General features: G+C 38.8%; 1 pseudogene; it reads right to left on the bottom strand.

Moving 5' to 3' along the window:
- Nucleotides 1-1142: 1142 nt before the first annotated feature.
- Nucleotides 1143-5347, bottom strand: LOC102911013 (radixin pseudogene; annotated as a pseudogene).
- Between the last annotated feature and the right edge of the window lie 266 nt (nt 5348-5613).

The raw sequence follows: 5613 nt of genomic DNA, 5'->3' as shown, positions 1-5613 counted from the left end.
TGTTATAAGAATTAGTATGAAAATATATAATGACTAAAGACATATAAATGATAATAGTTTAAGGAGGGGCTCAATAATGTGAGATGCTTAATTTAATTTTTAAAAAAAACTTGTAATTATAAGATTACTTTGGTGATGCAAGCCTTTAATCCCAACAATCAGGAGGCAGGGACAGGTGAATCTCTGAGCTTGCAACCAGGCTGGTCTACAGAGCACTTAACAGGACATCCAGGGCTACAAAGTGAAATCCTGTCTCAAAAAAAAAAAAAATAAAATAAAATAAAATAAAATACAAATTTATTTATAAAATATGGCCTATTAGATAAATAAATAAATAAGCAACACATAGCATTTAAGAGACTTTTCCCCCTTTAGACAGGTTTTCTCTGTGTAGTTTTGGTGCCTGTCCTGGATCTCATTCTATAGACCAGGATGGTCTCAAACTCACAGAGATCCACCTGGCTCTGCCTCCTGAGTGGTGGGAATAAAGCCATGCACTACCACCACCCAGCAAGACTTTTAACAGTAATAATTAAAGTTGATTAGAGTCTTCATCATAAAATAAAAACCATATGGTTTTATCAACAAAAGGAAAAGGACATAACACATTAAGGACTTGATTCTGATTCTAGGTACTTCTAACTCCTAGGAGGTAGTGGGCTTTCTCAAATCACCTGAGACTACATTCAGGTGGACATAAAAGATGCTGAAGATGTACTCATTTTCAAAGCCACTGATAATTGAAAGCCGTGACTAAAAAAGTTTCTCATGTCTTATGAATCTTAAATAATCTTGTAATAAAAATTTAAATTTTAGCTGGTATATTTATAAATAATAAAATGGTCTTGGTTTCAGTGAAATTATAAATCAAGATTAAAATGTCCTTCCCTTCATTAAATCCATTTTTTGGTGATTATTTTGTTTTGTTTTGTTTTTTGTACTATTTGCTTCCCACCTGGTGTCTAAAGGATTCGGTTTTTTTCTATATATGTTTTCATTGTTCAATATAGCTTGGATGTAGCAAAGAAGACTAGTTCATGGTTAACTCAATTTACTCTGGCTAAAAATACCCAAGGATTTGGTCCAATTTTTCTTATCCAAGTGATACAAAAGACATCAATGCCTAATAACATTCATGATGGTTTTTTTTTTTTGAGCTTTTGTCACTTTATTGTTAACCAATGAATATTAACCAAAATTAGAGATGTAATTGTAATTTACTTGTACAACATGAAATTATGCTAATGGGAAATTATCAAATACTCATTAGTGTGTTTTTACATTGCTATATGAACATGTGCTCTCAACTGCTAAACGTTATAATTGGTTTAATCTCTATGAAAACCCATATTGCAAATGGCTGTTCCTTTAGAAAAATCCGTACAGCTTTAAAAATGGATTAAACCCATTTCAATACTAATCTACAAATAGACTATTAACAGCAAATATAACTGGTAGCCTCTCAACACTGTCACAACTGGTGCAGCAATGATAACGTACACAATGCAGAGGGGAAAATCCATAGGCAGTCAATTCTTCTAGCAATAAGGACTATTGCTCTAGCACTTTGGGAAAGTGAATGCTCATGTTTCAAAGTGGAGCAGTAAGGCCTACCACCTGTCCCTCTCATGTACGGGAAGCAGAAACATTCCCTCAAAGATGATGGTGAGCATGTGCACGACCACTGTACAACAGTCACTTCAAGGTTTACCAGTTGTCCTTTGTCCTACAGAGTCCAAAAAATATATTAAGCAAGGCCTTTCCTTTTCATAATATCTGCCCAAATTATTCTTTTTAAAGTCATCAAAATCAGACACATGTTTAATCTACTGTGCATGAAAATTGCTTAATAAAATGGCAATTGTAATAGATAAATTTAAGTTTGAGTGCATAATACCAAATGGAACGTAGCTGAACCACAGAGAGAAAACAAGGCTTTCTGTATCTTCAAACTCAGGTGCTTCATGATCTAAGACTATAAGAGCATCTTTCTAGCTGGAAAGACTTCAATAAGACATAATTGAAATAGATTTGTTTTTAGAGACTGCAAATAAAATAAGCAGTGATTCAGAAACCAGATACGCTAAAATGATGTATCTATCCCACCAAGAACAAAGGATGAGAATCCTTCCCATGCTGCAAAGGCGATGTCTTTCTCATAAAGGGCCACTCCACTTCCTCAGACAGAGAACACCCCTCAGGAAATAGCATACCAGTGAGAACACACAATCTGAACACACATCAGAGCCCCACGAGTCAACAAAAAGGCAGTTAAACATTAGCACTGGAATCTCCAAGTATATTCAATGAAGGACATGATTGAGACTGCCCACGGATGACAGACACCAGCGTACACACACTGAGTGTGAACAGTCATCACAGGTATAGAGTGAGGTAGTATTACTTTCTTGGAACTGATGCTATCATCTGCTGCCCTTGCTCAAAGGCCCAGGTTTGTTTGTTTGTTTGTTTTTTAACAATTAAAATCAGTAATCATCAACAGTATCTTCTATTAGACATGTGTCTCTAAATCAACCTAACAACAAACCTTGAATTGTTTTCAGAGACCACTTACTCGCAGGCAGTGTTTCATCAATAATTCTCCTAGGAGTGCTGCCTGCTGAGTCCATCTCTGAGGTGGCAGGCAAGTAAAGCCACCCAAGGATTACAGGACATGATCCACCAGTAACTAGAGCTGGCATGACAACTGTACTTGAGTAAATGGAAAGCCAACGCCCAATAATGTGATGAAGGGATTTCTACAATAATTAACCACCTCTGCATACCGTGCTGTTCAACGTTCTCATCATGATGCAGTCTCCCACAAGGGCCGCTGTCTCATCTACCTGGATCTGTTTACCCCAACACCTCATTTTAAATACCTCCAGTAAGTGATCTGTATGACATCAGAATTATGGCTCTGTCATGACAGGGCATGAGAAGGCCATACTGAAAAAAACATGAGTGTGAACATGGAAATGTATGTAGGCTAAACATGGAAAGGGCAAATAAAAATGAGTTCATTAACTAAACATGCATTGAAATGTCCACTATTATCCTAACATGTACACAGTGCTCAAAGCACACATACACATTTATCAGACAATGTCATTAGTGTTAATATTCAACTGAAAAAAATGAAACAGAAACAAAAAAATGAAACATGTACAAAGAGGTGACAGAATAGCATTATCCATTCCCTGGCCAAAAGAAAAATGACCAAACATGACAGCACACTGCCTTAATGCTGAAGAGCGCCCCTCAGAATCCTGCTAGTGAGCACAGTCAACTGGTCTGAGTGCTTTGGCAAGGTGGGATGCATTCCATCGCATCTACAAAGGCCTGCTTTTCTCTGGTGGTGGTTCAGCTTATGAAGGACATGTATCACAAGAACAGCTCTCACATTGCTTCAAACTCATCGATGCGCTGCTTTGTATTGCCTTGTCGAATCTGTCGGAGAGTCTTGTACTTATCACGGCCTGCTTTGACATTCTCAGCATGAAGAACATTATTCTGTGTTTTCTTGGTTTCATCTCTGGCTTGGGCTAACTCTGAACTTAATGCCTGGAGCTGCTTCTTCACACATTCGTTTTTCTGGGTCTCCGTCACCTGCTCCTCCTCGCTCCGGTGGTTCATCACCCCCTCGCTGGACAACTCTGCACTGGCCTCAGCACTGTTCTCGTCATGCTCGTCATGCATCATGCTCGTTTTCTGTGGGAGGAACGACCGGTGGAGGGGGAGGGGGAGGGGGAGGGGGCGCAGACATCACCGTTTTTAACTCGTCTTTGGTCTTTTCCAAGTCTTCCTGAGCTGCAAAAGCTTTGTGTTGCCATTCGGTAGCTTCCTCTTCCTTTTTCTTCTTGGCTTCCTCTAAAAGTGCAATCTTGGCAGTGAATTCGGCAAGTTCTGCTGCCAGCTGCTCCTGGTTCTTCATCTGGTCAGCAGCTTGCTTGGCTATGGCGGACTTGGCCTCCTCCGCAGCCCGCCGCTCCTTATCTAGCCGCTCTGCCTCCTCTTTTGCTCGTTGGCGCTCCTGCTCCAGTTCCAGAGCTTTCCGTGTCTGTTCTTCTAGTTCTTTTTGGGCTTTCATTGTCTGTTCTTCAATTTGCCTTAGACGCTCCATTAGCTCTTCCTTCTCACGCTCTATTCTTTCCTTTTCCTTTTCTGCTATTTCTCTTTTCTTCTTTTCATTCTCTAATTGTGCCCTTTCCAACTGCTTCTGGTGCTTTTCCTCCCGGGCCTGAGCCTTCATCTGTTGTACTTCAATAGTATCAGGCTTTCTCCTTCTCATGTACAGTTCATGGTTTCCCATGCATAAGGCCAAAATCCGCTTATTGATTCTCAGACGAGGAGCATAGAAAACAAAATCAGGTGCCTTTTTGTCAATTGGCTTTATAACAATTTTTTTGTCATTAAATGAAATATTTCGGATTTCACTCCAGGGAAAACCAATTTTAGGCGTTAACTTGTCGTCATGTTCATAAATATTCAGACCCAAAGCATCAACACCCAGCCACAATTCAGTGCCCCTCTTATTCTTGATTTCAAAATAGTTGACACCATACATTTCTAGATCTTGAGCAATCTTCAGGTACTCCATCATCGAATCCTCCCTCAGCATCCCTCTGTGCTCTTCGTGCCAGTTCTGGATCTGCTCCTCCCACTGCTCTTTGGTCAGTTGTGTTGTTCCAAAACACGCTGTGGTAGGAGTCTGTCATTAGCCAGGTATCCTGGTTTGTGAACCTCTTTATTATAATCTCCATACTTGGCTTGGACAGCATACGAAGCCAAAAGAACTGCAGTTTCTGGTGGGCAATATATTTCATCATTTAAGATGGCTTCTTTAACTTGCAAGAAGAAAAGTCTCTGTGTTATTTCTTGAATCAATTCCTCAGACACATCTTCAGGAAAGAATTTAGCTCTAAACTTGAACTGTAAAGGATTTTCTTTTTTAACATCCTGCTGTGTCACCTTTTTATTCAGTTTTAGCCACGTAGAATATCCTTTGCTGTCTACATACTGCAGCCCAAAAAACCAGACCTCACGTAAACCAATTGTTTTTACAACCTGGTCAAAAAGTTGTTTGCCAGTTGTATTGGGCTGAATGGCAAATTCTAGCTCAGCATCCATTGTAGTTACTCGTACATTGATTGGTTTCAGCATTTTCCTTCTCTTGTTTGTTACCTTCTTTAGGAACTCTTCACTTCTATAAACTATTATTGCCTTTTACAGAACAAATAATTCATCTTCCCGGCCTTAGGCTTCCCTTTGCTAGGACAGCAGCTTTTCCAGGAACTCTGCATGCATATCCCTTTCACCAAGCCTCATCTTCCGTCTTCAGTGAGTTACCACCATCCTCATGATGTTTTATACTGTAAGTACTGATTTTTTTTATTTAACTGGTATCTAAAGTATTCATATTATAATAATCATGGATTAAAAATAATTAAAAAATATTTTAGTAATAAAGTAGATATATAATGCTATAGTAACTCCATAAAATGTTTCCATTTCTAACCATTTAAAAATAAGTAAAACTAGGAACTATATAGTCAAACTCATAACTTTTGTTTACATTAGACATGCATTTCATCTATAATCTTCACTCTATTA

The sequence above is a fragment of the Peromyscus maniculatus genome, chromosome 14 (genome assembly GCF_049852395.1).
Source record: "Peromyscus maniculatus bairdii isolate BWxNUB_F1_BW_parent chromosome 14, HU_Pman_BW_mat_3.1, whole genome shotgun sequence".
Lineage (NCBI taxonomy): Eukaryota > Metazoa > Chordata > Mammalia > Rodentia > Cricetidae > Peromyscus > Peromyscus maniculatus.
This window is presented reverse-complemented; position numbering and strand designations above follow the sequence as displayed.